At 40.7% G+C, this 15,413-nt stretch overlaps 1 protein-coding gene across 18 annotated transcripts in view; it reads left to right on the top strand.

Moving 5' to 3' along the window:
- APBB2 (amyloid beta precursor protein binding family B member 2) overlaps window positions 1–15,413 on the top strand; it is a 375,842-nt gene that overhangs the window by 62,433 nt on the left and 297,996 nt on the right. For 13 of the 18 annotated variants that reach the window (XM_030881111.2, XM_060299265.1, XM_060299269.1 and 10 more), the window contains one exon: window positions 10,828–10,984. The exons of 4 other annotated variants lie outside the window; for them this stretch is intronic. The gene's annotated coding sequence lies outside the window, so the exon portion shown is untranslated. Of the gene's footprint in view, window positions 1–7,410; window positions 7,577–10,827; window positions 10,985–15,413 lie in introns of those variants that run through there. One more of the 18 variants, XM_060299257.1, reaches the window with a different exon arrangement.

Genomic DNA, 15,413 nt, shown 5'->3' with positions numbered 1-15,413 from the left:
AATATGCCTGAACATAAAACTAGGTATAAACTCCTTATGCTTCCAGCTCTTATATAACTATAAAACAATGACAAATTTATAGAGTAAATTCAAGCAAAACCAATAACATTCAAATTAACATCAATTTATCACGACAGATAATCTTCTGGGCTAAAATTAAACCTCTCCTTGGAAATGTGATCGTGGTTCTGACAGCCAAAGTCCCAGTTCATTTCTCCTTCTATTTCCCTATATTCAAACCTTCCTTCATATAAAGCACCTTCATTTGGCCAGAACGTATGATTTTGGTTTTAATTTAGCTTCATTTATTTTTCTTCCTTGTCCTTGATGATTAAATTCATACTACTAGGTGCCATGATGATTAGAAACAGAAAAGCAAACCCACTTTTGATCAAGCCAGAAGTTGGGACTTGGTGCCTCGTTGCATTGGGGTGGGTAGTGGAGGAAAGAGTAGGGTCATTGGTACTTGCTTTACTGGGTTTCAGATTTGGGTGAGAGTGAATGGTGTCATTCAGTAAAATGTGGAAACAAAGGAGAAAAAGTAGGTTTTGAGACAAGATGATTAGTTTGAGATGCAGGTTTCTAGCAGTGTGGTGGACTGGATACTCAAACGCACTTCCTCACTAAAGCATTGTAATCTGGATAAAACATTTTTTAATGCACTTTTGGGATCACAGGAACTAAGACATCTCCAAAGTGTCAACCATGAATTAGTAAGGTAAAACCCAAGCTGGGAGCTTTCTGTGTAAACAAACACAGAAGACGGGTTGCCTTCACCAGTGTGGTTGGAGACTAAGCCTTGGGTGAGTGGCAATGTTAGAAGAGCCTGCATTCGATTAGGACCTGTAAAAGAAGATAGAGCCCATTGGCTTTTGGCAGAAGCTAATGCAAATCCTTTCTGGAGGAAGGCATGCCTACTTTAGACCTTAGGATTCTCCTAAGATCAACCAAATAAGAGTTGAGGATCAAAGATTTCTAACCCTACTAGAAAACGAGCCACCAGGAGTGAGGGTCATCAGAAACAAACAAAGAACAATAGGCTTAACCCTGAGGACTTTAGATATTAAAATTATCTGATACAGAATATAAAATAACCATTTTGAAATGCTTTAAGAAATAAAATATATAATCACACATAAGTGCAGAGAGCATAAGATAAAAATTGACCAGGCTTGGGGAAAGGCGGTGGGGGAAGGATAAATTGGGAGTATGGGATGCACATTACCATTTATAAAATGGATAAACAACAAGGATTTACTGGATAGCATAGGGAAATATATTCAGTGTCTCGTAGTAAACAATAATGGAAAAGAAGTGAAAAAAAGAATATAGATATATACATATATATGTATAACTGAATCACTTTGCTGTATACCTGAAATTAACAAAACATTGTAAATCAACTATACTTCAATCAAAAAAAAAAAAAAAAAATGGAGACTTCCCTGGTGGTCCAGTGGCTAAGACTCCGCATTCCCAATGCAGGGGGCCTAGGTTCCATCCCTGGTCAGGGAACTAGATCCCACATGCCGCAACTAAAGTTCCCGCATGCTGCAGTGAAGATCCTATGTGCCGCAACTAAGACCCAGTGCAGCCAAATAAATAAATAAATATTTTTTAAAAAAATGACCAGGCATATTATTCAGCCATAAAAAAGAAGGAAATTCTGCCATTTGTGACAACATGGATGGACCTTGAAGGCATTGTGCTAAGTGAAGTAAGTCAAAGACAAACACTGTATGATCTCACTGATACGTGGAATCTACAAAAAATCCCAGACTCATAGAAACAGAGCAGATTAATTGTTGCCAGAGGTGGGGGATGGAGGAAATGGATGAAGGTAGTCAAGATACAAACTTCCAGTTACAAGAAAAATAAGTTCTGGGTAGATAATGTACAACATGGTGACTATACTTAATAAAACTGTATCGTATATTTGAAAGTTGCTAAGAGAGTAGATAGTCAAAGTTCTAATCATAAGGAAAGAACTGTAACTGTGTGAGGTATTTGATGTTAATTAAACTTACTGTGGTAATCATTTTGCAATATATACATAGATCAAATTATGTTGTACACTTTAATACAATGTTGTATGTCAGTTATATCTCAATAAAGGGTGTGTGTGTACAAGGGCAACATAAATCTAGGTGTTTGGTTGTTACTGGAAAAAAATTAACCAGGCAGATTAGGGGAAAAAAGCAAGAACAAAACCTAAGGGAAAAAATTATAACTGTTGACATAAAAACTCAATAAATTAGATTGGCAACAGCTAAAGAAGCAATTCATGAACTAGGAAAAAAGATTTGAAGAAAATAACGAGAATGTAACATAGAAATAAAAAGAAAAACATGAAGGTGTGTTTGAAGACTATAAAGCCTATGATGAGATCTGTTCAGAGTCCCAGAAAGATGATAGAGGAAATAGAGGGAAGTAATATTTGAGAATCTAGTGTACAAATAATTTCCAGAGAGAGTTCATGAAGAACATAAATGACCGGTGTTCCTTAAATCTTAGTAATTTATGGACAAGATAAGGGGGGAAGCACAGCATATACCAATAGGATAAACAAAGAGAAATCCACATCTAGACATAGGAAAACTTAAATACACCAAAATAAGAAAGATGATTTTAAGCATACCCAGAAAAGAAAGATAGATTGTTAATCAAGGGAATAATAGACTGACAGCTGAATTCTCAGCAATAATGGAAGCTGGAAAAATATTTTCAAAATGCTAAAAGAAAATACTATTGGTTGTATATCAGCAAAACTGTCATTCAAGAAAAAGGCAAAATATGCTTTCCAAAAAAATTAAACCTTACCACAGCCGACCTTTACTAAGAAACTTCGTAAAGGATGTGCTTCATGGAGAAGAAAGTCATTCCAGAAGGAAAGTCTGAAATGCGAAAAGGAATGATAAAGAAATTGGTAAACTTGTAGATAAATCTCATTAAAATTAAATTTAGTTCCTCAGTCATATTAGCCAAATTTCAAGGCACACGTGGGTAGTAACTACTATATTGAACAACACAAATACGGCACATTGCCATCGTCGAAGAAAGTTCTGTTGGATAGCTCTGTTGTGGAATAATGGAAGGGAAATACACTAAGATAATCTCTGCGGTTCATTGATTTAAGTTGCCACTGTTGATAAGAGCCACCGTTATACTATGTGTGTAAGATTTTAAGAAAAACGTTGCCAAAGATGTTTAAGATGCCGTTTTTGTAAGGCACATCTCCATATTACCTGTGTGAAAATGGAAGAAATGTGCCTCTTAGAATGGATGCAATATGGAGTTGGAGCATGAATGAACCAGGAATTGAGATCCAAGTAGGTTGGACATAGAATAGTCAAGAGAGAGAAAGCATGGTGTGTACTTGGCATAGAGCGTGTCTCAATAAATGTTTGATGAATGAATGGGTGATGTATCGGATGGGCGTCTTCAGACTATCCTGGTAGCTGGACTTGGCGTCGTGGTCGAAGTCACCCAGAAAGTTTGTATGAAGTGTGAGGAGAGTCAGGATGAAGCCTTGGTGAACACCATTGATATTCTAGTGGTCATATAGAAAGGAGCCTAAGAAGGAGCCCGAGAAAGAACTTTCAGAGAGGTGGGGAAGAACCAGAGAGAACTGAGGCCACCTGAGAACAAAGGGTAAGGAGGTGAGATGCTGCAAGGACTCTGTTAAGATGAGGCATATGTATTCCTGAATAAGCATCAGCCCGCCCTATGTGATAGGAGAAGCACTGAGAATCACAAAGGCATCAGTGATTATTTCCGCCAGAGCATCTGAGAAGGCTTCATGAAGGAGGTGATGTTTGGGCTGGGCCTCAAAGGACGAGTAATTGGCACATCAGAGTAGTAGGCTGAGACGGTCTAGGCTGAGACGGTCTAGGAGTAATACTAACAACAGCGTGAAATTGTGAGGAGGTGTGAAGCCCTTGGCAGTAACTCCTAATGAGGCCGACTTCACTGTGTCCAGCTTTTTTCTAGGTAAAGGGCTGATGTTGGTGAAGGAGCATGTGTTCCCTAAGATCAGAAGCATACTTCTACTGATCTTAAGTTGGAAGGGAAGGCAGTTAAAATAACTGCATACCTGACCAGACACCTCCCTAATGCTCTGAGTAGACCACACTTTATCTATGATTTTTCCAACATTATCTCAGGTTATACAGTTTATTACTGAATTTTGGGATTTAAGTTCTGCATTAATGCCTATGGTATATTATTAAGATGATTAATCATACGCCGTCCTTAGACTACAGAGTGGGAAACAGATTTAGCTTGCTACAGTTCACCAGGTCAGAGTGCTAAGAAAATATGCAGCAGATAAGACTTGGGCAGAAATCCCAGATTCTTGATTTAAAAGCTGTGTAACATCAGTCAAGTTATTTGACCGCTTCATGCTTCAAGTTTCCCCATTTAAAAATAGGCATAATAATAGTTCCTACTTCAGGATGGATGTGAAGAGTAATAGGAAGAACTTAGCAAAACAGTTATTCATTATGATAATAAAAACATTCCAGTACTTTTTTCAATAAGGAAATACACTGTATCAGTGGTTCCCAGCTGTGGGAATGATGTGCATCCGCATCATTTGGGGCCAGTTAGAAAAATAAAGATTCGTGAACACTACCCCAGACCTAGTACATCAGAGCACCTGGGCTCTGGACTTTGTATTTTTTGATAGGAACTCCAGGTTTAGGAACCCTTGCTCTTGGGCTGAGTAGCATTTTGGTCATTTTTTTACCTGCGTATTTACATTCTTCTTTGCTCTACAGTATTTTGAACATTGGCTCTTGGTATGGGTTGAGTATGTGAGCTTTCAGGTGTTTAATCCAAGAGATCATTGTGTGACTCTTCACTCCTGTACCTTCCTTTCTCTTTCTCTTCCTTTCCTCATCTACCTCCCCATCATCCCATATTGAATTTTTAGACAGTTGGGTTGACTTATTTCCTGGACAGCCTAGTTCTCAGCACCTCCCCCACAATCTCTTTTAAGTAGATTTTATTTTATTTTTTTTTGCGGTACACGGGCCTCTCACTGTTGTGGCCTCTCCCGCTGCAGAGCACAGGCTCCGGACGCGCAGGCTCAGTGGCCATGGCTCACGGGCCCAGCCGCTCCGCGGCATGTGGGATCTTCCCGGACCGGGGCACGAACCCGCGTCCCCTGCATCGGCAGGCGGACTCTCAACCACTGCGCCACCAGGGAAGTCCTAAATAGATTTTTAAAAGAAACTTTGTGAAGGCAGACATTTGGCATGTTAAAATTGAACTTCAGGTTACGCTAAATAATTCAACTTTTTTTATCCTTGGAAAAAAATGACTACAGGAAATGCTTCTAAAATAACTTATATTCCCCCTGTTAAAACTGAGGTTGTGTTTGGATAGATTCCAGCATTTGTTCTTTTTCCTTGGGAGGGGGGCAAGATGTGGGAGTGTTCTCCGTGCCAAAATATGCAAATTTAATCCCTCAGACCTAAGAGTGCCTTTCATATGATGGCAGTCACTTGGTATACTGTAAAATGTAGCCTGGGAGATTTAAGAAATAAAGTATTTACTGTATTTAGATCAATTAGAATATTCCTTTTAACTTTTGTGTGGGGATATTTTGGTGAAAAAAAAAAAAAGCATTGTATTGCAGCAGAAGTAGCCTTGCTAGTTAAATCTGTTTAGTTCATGTATTTTGCATTTCATTTGGATGAGGAAATGTCAGCTTCATTAGGGCAGAAATTTTGTTCAGTGCTAAACCCCCAGCGCCTAGAATAGCGCTTGGCACATAGTGAGTGTTTAATAAAACTGTACGAAGTGAATGAGGTAATAATTAACCAACCCAAACTAAAAACCACATCTACCACTTCTCACCGAAAAACTTCCTCAAGGGCTTGTGAAGGTAACAATACCTGAAATTTGTCTGGTATTCGGATTAGAGGCTGCCTGCACGTTCCCATGGCCCCCTGTGCCTCTCGCAAATCACACTGAGTCCCCTCACTTAGGTCCTTGCAGGAGGGGACTGGGTCTCATGTTCATGGTTGTATCCACAGTGCTGTATCTGGCAGCTTTGTAGTTTCTTAAGTAAATATTTGTTGAATGAGTACATAAAGCTTAAAAAATTGCTGTAATGCCTTTATATTTGGTTTCATTGGTTGACAATCCCATGAAGCTGGCTGTTTTACAAATGATGGAACTAAGGTTAAAGAGTGTAAATGAGTTATTCCAGAAAGCCTTGGGTCATAAGTAGCAGAGCTGGGACCACAACCTCTATGTCTGCTGATTTCTTTGTCCCTTGTTCTTTCCGGAACAGCCTTTAAAACATTAGAAAGCATAAATTCCTTCCCCACCTCCCCCAACTGTTGAAACCCCCTTTACTTGAGAGCATGACACGGGACATTACTAGGTGAAACCTTTTCCAGATTGTCGTCACGTCTCCACAAACTTTGTTGGGTGGCAGTTTTGCTTACTTATAATAGATTCTTTTCAGTTTCTGGTGATGGGTAATTTAAAACAAACCCAGCCCTGTCCCAAACATTTTAAGACGTGAAATTATCAGTACTTTCAATCTAAGATTTTAAAATCCAATTTCCAGTGCCATGAGAGGAATGTTCTCTGACATATTCCTGCCTGATCATTTTGAGAGAGAAATTTCAGAAGTATTGAATTGGCTTGGCTGATATTTCTAGAATCAGGCTCAAGAAGGAGAAACTTTCCCTTTGATGTTAAAATAGGAAAAAAAAAAAATGCTGGCCATCCGTTTAAGATTCTCCGATGGTGGCAGTGTCTGGGGGTATGTTTTGCCAAAGGCGTTCACTGAAGCTAAAGAACCAGACGACACACAGCTAAGGTTCCAAGTAAGAAAGGATTTCAAAATCAGTGCATCCGATCGAATTCTAATTTGTTTAGTCTCTATTGAGAAAGATAATGTGCTGACTTCAGCAAGATTACGGCCAAATTGATTGGCAGGTCAGAGTTTATTCTACCAGACTGCTAAATTTAAACTTCCTGCCATTACCTTACAAATGACTTTAAAGAGTTCCTTGCACAATACTCACCACCAAGCTTTGATTTCACTGTGAAATAGCAACAAGAATCTGATTCCTTTTGCCATCTGTGGACATTAACCTTTAGCGTCCGATCTGAGGCACAGAAAAGAATGAATACACTGTCGATATTGTCTTTCCTTCAGGATCCAGCCGTGGAAAGAGATGGTGGGGACTTTAGGAGCAGTTTGGGGTGGAAAAAATTCGTGTTTTCTTTTTCGAGGGTGCCTGACTCCTGAGATGAGGCGGGACGGAGCCATTGTATTGGTCCTGGCACTCACAAAGGGAGCTCACGTCATCCCTGGATGTGGCTTTTTTATTAGTGGCTTCACAGTTCCTGCCTTTGTGGCCCTGCTGCACAGTAGGCAAGGGGTGACAGAGGGAACTCAGTGAAGGCTTTTCAGGGAGTGTTTCTGAGTTTGTCACTGCCATCTGTCCTCTCGTCTCCCTTGCTCGTCAGGCTGTTTGCATTTTGTGGGACTCGTAGGTTTCTGACTGGTGTGGCATGGACGCTGTAGGTAAACGCTGAGAAAGAAGTGGAGGTGAGCAGTGTTCCTGTACATCACTTAGAGGAAGAGAGAAAAGTCCTGCTCATCCCCAAGCTTGTAGCAGGCGTAAGATAAGAAGCATTAGGATTATTTTATTTTAGTTTTTAGTGACTCTCTTCTTTTCCTTTCTTTCCTTTTTTATTTCTCCTCCCGCCCTCCCTCCCTTTCTTTTTTTCCTTTTAACAATGTTTTATTGAAGTATAACTGACCTATAAAACTGTTAGTTCCAGGTACACAACGTAGTGATTCACTGTTTCTGTACTTTACAAAATGATCCCCACTCTGTTTCTTACTTTTTGGAATCAATAATATCTCTCCCCTAAAACTTGAGTTGTTTAGGAAGGAAGAGGCTCAGACTTGATGCCTGGCCATTTAGTAGATCATTTACTTCCAGCACTGGGGCAAGCATGCATCCCTCCTCTCTCTTACAGGTGGCTCACAGGTGCCAGTGTCATTTTCTCTTGTTGAAAACCTCTCGTCCTGCTTTGAGCAGTGGGACTGTGCTGTCATCAGCAGGGCAAGTACTAGGACCAAAAAGCTTTCAGCGTGACAGGCGGTTTCTGTTCAAGACACCTGCTGCCCAAGCACACTGCAACCATTGTTTCTCCGACGGAACGGGTTCTGGGCAGAGCCTCGTCTATTTTAGGCAGCCTTTGAGTCTCTGGTTTTTTTCCTGCATGCATTTCATTTTTGATGGAATAAATTTCTGTCTCGTTCTACTGGTTTTGCTGATTATGAATTTAACATGTGCTGGTGGTTCATACGAACTTGTATTTCGAGGAGTGCATGCTGAGATGTTGTAGTGGCGGAAAGAGCACTTGGTCACAGTGGAGCCAGGCGATCTGGACTCTCATCCCTGCCCCACCAACTGTGTGGCCTTGGGAGAGACATTTGACCTCTCTGGGTGACAGTGTCCTCATTTGTAAACTGAGGAGGTTGGCTTCTTAGAATGATGGACTGCCAAGTACCCTAGTGTTAAGATTCTACCATTGTGTTTTGTGTTTTCTGAGATGCTAGGAGTATCAGAAATGGAGTGTGGCAGTGTTCACTAAGGGCTCTGCCCCTGTGAAATCATAAGTAACACCAGGAGGTACTCTTTTTTTTTTTTTTTTTTTTTTTGTGGTATGCGGGCCTCTCACTGTTGTGGCCTCTCCCGTCGTGGAGCACAGGCTCCGGACGCACAGGCTCAGCGGCCATGGCTCACGGGCCTAGCCGGACCGGGGCACGAACCCGTGTCCCCTGCATCGGCAGGTGGACTCTCAACCACTGTGCCACCAGGGAAGCCCTGGGAGGCACTCTTTTTAATTAAGTGACAGTTGTATGGCATGGCTAGTGATAGAGAAGTTTGGATGCATTAGTTAAGGGAGAGGAATAACTCTGGGTCTTCCTGTTTCTTTGTGACAAGTTTGCAAAATAACAAGATTTCTTGTTTCTGGAAAAGTAGTCGTTCAGCCCTGGGAGTGTTATTGGACACTCGGGTTTTGAACTTCTAAATGAAGAATTACAGAGTTCGGATAAATGAAGACTTTTAAATTTTAGCTCTTACTGTTCAGATAAGAGGAAACTCACAGATCAGGCTAATATAGTATATCGATATCCCATTTCTGATTTGCATTCCCATACTGTTTAATAAGAAAAACCTTGGGGCTTCCCTGGTGGCGCAGTGGTTGAGAGTCCGCCTGCCAATGCAGGGGACACGGGTTCGTGCCCTGGTCTGGGAAGATCCCACATGCCGCGGAGCGGCTGGGCCCGTGAGCCATGGCCGCTGAGCCTGTGCGTCCGGAGCCTGTGCTCCGCAACGGGAGAGGCCACAACAGTGAAAGGCCCGCGAACCGCAAAAAATAAAAAAAAGTAAGAAAAACCTTATTTAAAAATATCCTAATTCTACAAACAATATGTATTAATTGTAGAAAACTTGGAAAATACTGAGATGTAAACACAAATATTTCTAATTCCATGACCAAGAAATAGCTATTATTGTGCGTAATTTGGAGTCTTTAGATTGTATGCACTCAGTTTGTAGAACAAAACTGGGATTATACCACAGGTACATAACTTGATAGCTTGCTTTTTTCCTGCCGTGTTCCTTTCAAAATGATTTTTGTGACAGAGGTTCAAATGAAGGTGGAGATTAATGTAATATTATGCTTGGCACACTTGTGACGGGGTCTGCTTTGACTTAACAGAAATAGAATTGTGGACCTAGTATCTGAAAATAACATATGTCTCATTCCCTCTTGAACAGGCTTTCAATATGTGGCATATATTGATGTCATAACTATTGCTATAATTAACGAAGACTTCTTAAGCTATTCTTAATTGTTCACTAATTGCTTTTATAGGGCTCCCTCATTTGAGTTTTCTGTTTCTAAATCGCTAGCTGCAATGTCAGTGAACTTAAGTTATTTTAACAGTTTTTCTGAATGCCTTGATTCTTCAGGCTGAAGCATAGTAGCTAGTGTGGGCCAGGCCACAGGTTTGGCATGAAGTAGTATAGTTAAGTGATTCCTTTTGCCTGAATATATTATACATTTGATAATATTTATGATTCACTTGAATATTGGGTTTTCATATATCATTTTCCTCTATTAGGAAATGAAAGATGATTAGTTTCCCCTTTGGATTATTTAGCCTATAAAATTTTCTGTTACACTATTCACTTTGCCTTGAAAATACATTCTAAATCCTGAACCACGTTGGAATTTTTTATGACCTTTCCCTTATGTGTCTTTTGGTAGTGCCCTTTGAAGTCCTAAAATGTTTTTGTATTTGACTGAGATTAAATCAGGGTTTCATTTTACTTTTTTAAACATATTGAGCAAATTAATTTTCTGTTCGGGTTCCTAAGGGGAAAGATTCCAGCCCTCTGTGTCCCAAGAATCCAGACTGAGCCTTGCCAGAACATTCCTGTGGTTTTCCACAGGGCAGATGAGTGTGTTCATGAAATTTTAGTTGTAGCTCGTGTTTTCTGTGGTTAATTAAAACATCTGGCTTTTAAATTTTCCGCAAACAGAGCATAAGTGTTTGGCCAGACCTTTTCAGTAATGATTAAATACTTCAGTCCTCCCCTCAGAATAGCGCAAACTTGTCTTTAGAACACCTTATAAACTGTCGTCTCTGTTCATTAATGAGTTTAAACGTTTGGAAGATGCTGGGGATTAGCTTGCCAAACATACACTCCTGAGAGAGAGAGAGAGTTTGTGCCTGTGAATCCCTCTAATGGCTTCCGGCCTTCGCCCCTCCAGGTCGGAGCTGCCGTGGGGTGAGCAGCTGCTGTCTGTAGCCAAGCATGCTGTGGTCGGCTCTGCCCAGCCGTGGAACAGAAACATTTGCTGGATGGAAAATCCATAAAAGAAAGCTCCTGTGAAAGCCTGAGACAGACGATAACTTAAGCAAAATCAGGTTGGTATCAGATAAGAGAGGCTGGGTAAAAGGGACCGGGTCAGATGGGGAAGGTGGTGTTCATTCCACGGAGTGTTTTTGAGACAGTCCCAAATAAACATTCCCAGTTATTTGAGAGATGCCTAGCATTGTACAGATGGCAGGTATAGCCTGACAGACTCCTGTGTACAGTGTATTGTGTGGTCTTCCTTTCTTTCCCTTCCTTGTTCCTCTCCTCTGTCCCATCCTCTCTCTCAGAAAAGAGAGGAGGATCTTAAGCTTAAGCAAACGTGTAGGAAGCCACAGCCAGAGGTCACCCATGATCACTCCATGATCTTGGCTTTATTTTGGAGAGAAAGCCGTGTCCTCGAGAAAGCCTGGGATTGTACTTTCAGAGACTTGCCCTCATTTGTGTTTCCACGCTAAGAAGGGTCGATTGTGAAGACTTGCCAAATTTTTGAGGGGGAGGGGTTCTTCTGTGTGTGTGCTCCTTCGGTTTGCTTGGCAAGTTTTTACTTACTTTTATCTCCCCCCAAACGAAAGCTAGCAACACATTCATTTTCAGCAGTGTGTGCACTTGCCATTAAGATACATAGGACGGAGGAGAAGAAATGTCCTGAAAATAATTGGAATGTGACTAAATGCCACATAGCCTCACTGTGGACCAGGAGCAGGAAACTGCATAAACAACCTCACATGTGGCAGTAAGGTGGCAAAGAATTCATTCTGAGAAAGAATATCATACAGGGACAGGCACTGCAAACACTTTCTGTTGAATATTCGGTGGTTAACTCAGCATTACACGTAATAAGCAGTGGATAAATACTCAGCAAAAGGGAGGGAGTCGGCCGTCCTAAGAGCCTGTGAGGTAGTGAAGTCTCTTGGCTTTGCCCACCCAGCATCCCTTTCCTCCTCCTTTCAATAAATCACCCGGATTTCCCCGGGCTGTCAGTCACCCTTGCTTTGTTCTCAGCCCATATAGTTAGAGGAGATGACTCCACTGCCTCTTTCATGGGCATGTGACATCAGCTTGGCTAGTCAGGGTCACAAGGGTCCGTTATGGAGTTATGAAACGGTTGCAAAAAGGTTTTTCCTTTCTGTGGGTTTGTTAAGCCGGAGCTACTAGTGACCCTCTTTTCTACCACGTAGGGAAAACCTTTCTGAGAATGAAGTCAACACAGAGGAAATCAGAGCAGGGAGATGGAGGGAAAGGAATGGGGATGAGGGGGACACATGCACACATACACCCACCCTACACCCACAACTTATGGCCCTGGATTCAGCAGCCCCTAAAGCCAGCAACTCCAGTTTCACTCTCCAGGCAGGTTAGCTATTTAGTTTGAATTAGGTGTCCGTCGCTTACATCTGAAAACACCCTTCCAGGTAGGAGGTCTTAGCATGAAATGACTGTGGCATAGTCCCTGCCCTCGGGCTTTGCAGTGCTAAGCCAGATCAGTATTAGGTTAGCTGACCCACAGTGTGAAAAATGTATCCCTAGAGGTAAGAACTAATTTCTGTGGGAGTAGAAGAGATGGGGAATTAGGAATTCTGCTGGCTTGGGGAGAGACCAGCACAGAGAGCTGTTATTTAACAAAGGAGAAACAGGAACATTTTTAGAACTGTATGTAATTCAATTACTTGCCTTTTGAGTCTGAAAGAAAGGGAGGCTTTCCAGAATGTATAGTTAATTGCAGATAAGAGAGATAATTTCAGAGCTTCGCCAGCAGTAGAGTCTCGGTATTTACTGTACACACAATTGTTTCGGGAGCAGCCAAATGAGAGGTTATCAGAAAGTTGTCCAGAGTTTATTTGAACACCACAGGGGAACAGCTGCTCTTCTCAACAAAACGTCAGTTGGCTTTCCGGTGTCAGCAGAATTCCGAGTGCTTCATGAACTTTAAAGATTTGTTTCTTCGTCTCCATGTTAGGCTTTATGATTATTATTTTATTTTTTATAATTGACCTCGTTTGACTTTTAAAAAATTAATAGTCTTTATTTTGGGGAAGCAGTTTTAGGTTACAGAAAAATTGAGCAGAAAGTAGAGTTTCCATACCCATAGCCCCGAGTTTTCTCATAATATTATTAACGTCTTGCATTAGTGTGATGTATCTGTTAGCTGATTAGCCAATATTGATTTATTATTATTAACTAAAGTCCGTAGTCTATGGTAGAGTTGACTGTGTTGTACACTGTGGGCTTTGACAACCTGTCTTTTGAACCAGCCTTTCGATAGGGATCGTGTTGAATCTCCAGATCAATTTGAGAAATATTGCTGTCTTACCAATGTTAAGAATTCTGATCCGTGAACATGGGGTGTGTTTCCATTGATTTACGTCTTTTAAAATTTCTTTCAACTGTGTTTTCGTTTTCTTTTTTAAACATCTTTATTGGAGTACAATTGCTTTAACAATGGTGTGTCAGTTTCTGCTTTATAACAATAGTTTCTGCTTTATAACAAAGTGAATAAGTTATACATGTACATATGTCCCCATATCTCTTCCCTCTTACATCTCCCTCACTCCCACCCTCCCTATCCCACCCCTCTAGGTGGTCACAAAGCACCGAGCTGATCTCCCTGTGCTATGCGGCTGCTTCCCACTAGCTATCTACTTTACCTTTGGTAGTGTATATATGTCCATGCCACTCTCTCACTTTGTCCCAGTTCTCAGGGAACACAACTTACACCTCCTTGTTAAATTTATTACAGTGTATTTTTTTTTGCTTTTTGATGGCTGTATAAATGGAATCATTTTTAAAATTTCACTTTCAGAGTGTATATACATTGTTAGTGTATAGAAATACAGTTGTTTTTTGTATATTGCTCTTGTTTTCTTCTACCTTGTTGAACTTGTTTATCAGTACTAATAGTTTTTTAATTGTGTATATGACTTCTTTAGGATTGTCTATATACCAGATTATGCAATCTGTGAATAGAGATAGTTTTATTTCTTGTCCAGTATGGATGTTAGTATCATTTTACAGTGATTTGAAAACTTTACTGTGACATGAGAACAAAGTAACATGTTATGGAAATTCTAATGAAATCATCCTATTTTGTAGCTTTATGAAAAGGACAAAGGATGGTATTTATGAAATTTATCCCCTCGTAATTGAGCTGGTAACTCAGTCAGTGAGCTTCTTAGCCATTCCTGTATCTTCTTTGGGGAAATATCTATTTGAATCCTTTGCATATTTTTATATTAGGTTATTTGTCTATAAGTCCCTTTTTGGACATATGATTTGCACATATTTTCTCCCAGTCTCTGGCTTGTCTTTTTGCTTTCTTAATGGTATCTTTTGAAGCTCAAACATTTAAAATTGTGATGAAGTTCAGTTTATCATTTTCTTCTTCCGAAGCTTATGATTTTGATGTTTCTAAATACTCTTTGCCTAACCAAAAGTTGCTAAGATTTTCTCATATGTTTCTTTCAAAACTTTTGTTGTTTTAGCCCTTACATTTAGGTCTATGATCCATTTTCAGTTAAGTTTTGTGTATGGTGTAAGGTTCAGGTATATGTTCAATTTCTTTTTTCTCTTCTCCTCTTTTCTCTTCTCTTCTCCTCTTTTTTCTCTCTCTCTCTCTTTTTTCCATATGGATATCCAGTTGTTCCAGCACCATTTGCTGAAAAGATTATCCTTTACCTATTGATTTATTTTGGCACCTTTGTAGAAATTTATTTATTTAAAAAAAAATAATTAAAATTTGTGTTTTGCTGCGCACTGGCTTTCTCTAGTTGCGTTGAGTGGGGTCTACTCTTTTTTTTTTTTTTTTTTTTTGCGGTACGCAGGCCTCTCACTGTTGTGGCCTCTCCCGTTGTGCAGCACAGGCTCTCCCAGACCGGGGCACGAACCCGTGTCCCCTGCATTGGCAGGTGGACTCTCAACCACTGCGCCACCAGGGAAGCCTGGGTCTACTCTTCATGGCGATGCGCAGGCTTCTGATTGCGGTGCTTTCTCTTGTTGCAGAGCGTGGGCTCTAGATGCGCAGGCTTCAGTAGTTGTGGCACGTGGGCTCAGCAGTTGTGGCTCGCGGGCTCTATAGCGCAGGCTCAGTAGCTGTGGCGCATGGACTTAGTTGCTCCACGGCATGTGGGATCTTCCCGGACCAGGCCTCGAACCTGTGTTCCCTGCATTGGCAGCCAGATTCTTAACTACTGCGCCACCAGGGAAATCCCTGTGGAAATTTAATTGACCATAAATGTAAGAGGTTTTTTTTTTTCTCTCTTCCTTATGTCAGTATCACACCTCACTTAAGTTTTTGCAATGCAATTTTTCTATGAAAAAGGTTTGTTCAAGAAATGGACCTAAGCTGCAGTATAGCTCCCTTTAAAAAAAAAAAACAAAACTGTTGTACCTTTGCTACTTTTCATCTCCGTTCCTGTTTGAGTCACTCTGTTAAAAGTACTAGTCTCTGGTTATTTCTCTTTGGGATAACAGTGGAAATCTGAA

The sequence above is a fragment of the Globicephala melas genome, chromosome 5 (genome assembly GCF_963455315.2).
Source record: "Globicephala melas chromosome 5, mGloMel1.2, whole genome shotgun sequence".
Lineage (NCBI taxonomy): Eukaryota > Metazoa > Chordata > Mammalia > Artiodactyla > Delphinidae > Globicephala > Globicephala melas.
Note: the sequence above shows the minus strand (reverse complement) of the source record. Positions and strands in the feature narration are given on the sequence as shown.